The sequence below is a fragment of the Palaemon carinicauda genome, chromosome 36 (genome assembly GCF_036898095.1).
Source record: "Palaemon carinicauda isolate YSFRI2023 chromosome 36, ASM3689809v2, whole genome shotgun sequence".
In the NCBI taxonomy this organism is placed as follows: domain Eukaryota; kingdom Metazoa; phylum Arthropoda; class Malacostraca; order Decapoda; family Palaemonidae; genus Palaemon; species Palaemon carinicauda.
This window is the reverse complement of record NC_090760.1, coordinates 14,845,297-14,847,796: the sequence shown is the minus strand read 5'-3', so window position 1 is coordinate 14,847,796 and position 2,500 is coordinate 14,845,297.

Below are 2,500 nucleotides of genomic sequence, written 5' to 3'. Positions count from 1 at the left end.
ATACTACCGCCAGAGAGTTATGGGGTCCTTTGACTGGCCAGACAGTACTACATTGGATCCTTCTATCTAGTTACGGTTCTTTCTCTTTGCCTACACATGCGCCGAATAGTCTGGCCTATTCTTTACAGATTCTCCTCTGTCTTCATACACCTGACAACACTGAGATTACTAAACAATTCTTCTTCGCTCAAGGGGGTTAACTACTGCACTGTATTTGTTCAGTGGCTACTTTCCTCTTGGTAAGGGTAGAAGAGACTCTTTAGCTATGGTAAGCAGCTCTTCTAGGAGAAGGACACTCCAAAATCAAACCAATGTTCTCTAGTCTTGGGTAGTGCCATAGCCTCTGTACCATGGTCTTCCACTGTCTTGGGTTAGAGTTCTCTTGCTTGAGGGTACACTCAGGCACACTATTCTATCTGATTTCTCTTTCTTTTCTTTTGTTAAAGTTTTTACAGTTTATATAGGGAATATTTCTTTAATGTTGTTACTCTTCTTAAAATATTTTATTTTTCCTTCTTTCCTTTCTCCACTGGGCTATTTTCCCTGTTGGAGCCCTTGGGCTTATAGCATTCTGCTTTTCCATCTAGGGTTGTAGCTTAGCAAGTAATAATAATAATAATAATAATAATAATAATAATAATAATAATAATAATAATAATATAATAATAATAATAATAATAGTATATTTCTTTATACAAACTCAGCAAGTTAGCCAGATACCCGACGGGACAGGGACAAGTGTGGAATGCAGATTATGCAACTTCCATCGCCAAAACAGAAAAAAAGGGCAAATGAAGGTCAAGAAAGACGCCATATGGGGAACAAATAAGACCTGATAAGAGAAAAAATCCTTTAGAGATATCAATTATTGCGCGTTGTTTGTATCTTAGGAGAAAATATATTGCCAAATTGCGGATTGAAACCTTAATAGATAAATTTGTAAATATATTTTAATTAGATTTGTATACTTTATCTGAAATTCTAAGATTTATTTCATACATCTTCAACTACATTTTCAACAATTTCAGAATATTAAAACTTATCTGTCGTAAAAATCTGTTGTTAAACTGCGGATTGAAACCTTAATGGATAAATTTGTAAATATATTCTAAATATTTATATAATTTATCTTGAATTCTAAGTTATTTCATACATTTTCAACTACATTTTTAACAATATCAGAATATTAAAACTTATCTGTCGTAAAAGTCTGTTGTTAAACTGTAGTTTGAAACCTTAACAGATATATTTGTAAATATATTTCAAAAACATTTATATACCTTATCTAAAATGCTAAGAATTATCTTATATATCTTCAGTATCATTTTCAATAATTTCAGAATATTAAAACTTGCTGTCCATGACTATTTGCAAATCGTAAAAAAAAACCTGTTGTCAAACTGCAGATTAAAACCTTAACAGATATATTTGTGAATATATTTCAAAAACATTTATATACTTTATCTAAAATGCTAAGAATCATCTTCTATATCTTCAACAAAATTTTCAACAATTTCAGAATATTAAAACTAGCTGTCCATGATTATTTGCAAGTCGTAAAAAAAAAATCTGTCGTCAATTCCATATTGAAACCTTAACAGATATATTTGTAAATATATTCTAAAAACATTTATATACTTTATCTAAAATGCTAAGAATTATCCTCTATCTCTTCAACAGTTTCAACAATTTCAGAATATTAAAACTAGCTATTCTTCATGGCTATTTCCAAATCATTAACATTTTCTCTTGTGGCGTTGAATATTTTCCACAAATTTGTGCATCTATTCCTAGCATTTAGTCCTTCAACAAGAAGCAACAGTGCTTACCCCCATACAAGTACGTTCAGTGGCTACTTTCCTCTTGGTAAGGGTAGAAGAGACTCTTTAGCTATGGTAAGCAACTCTTCTAGGAGAAGGACACTCCAAAATCAAACCATTGTTCTCTAGTCTTGGGTAGTGCCATAGCCTCTGTACCATGGTCTTCCACTGTCTTGGGTTAGAATGTTCTTGCTTGAGGGTACACTCGGGCACACTATTCTATCCAATTTCTCTTTTTCTTGTTTTATTAAAGTATTTATAGTTTATATACGAAATATTTATTTTAATGTTACTATTTTTAAGATATTTAATTTTTCCTTGTTTCCTTTCCTTACTGGGCTATTTTCCATGTTGGGGCCCCTAGGCTTACAGCATCTTGCTTTTCCAATTAAGGTTGTAGCTTAGCAAATACTAATAATAATGATAATAATAACAATAATAATAATAATATTAAAAGACTCGAATACCATGCAACGTAGCAATGTCTATTACTAGTGTCTGAGCGGTATTCGTTAATAAACAAACCACTTCTATACTCAATTTTTTTAATGAGGCGCATTTGCACTGACTCGCACCGGTACCCTTTTAGCTTGGAAAAGTTTCCTGCTATCTGATTGGTTAGAATTATCTCGTCCAACCAATCAGCGAGCAGGAAACTTTTACGAGCTAAAAGGGGACCC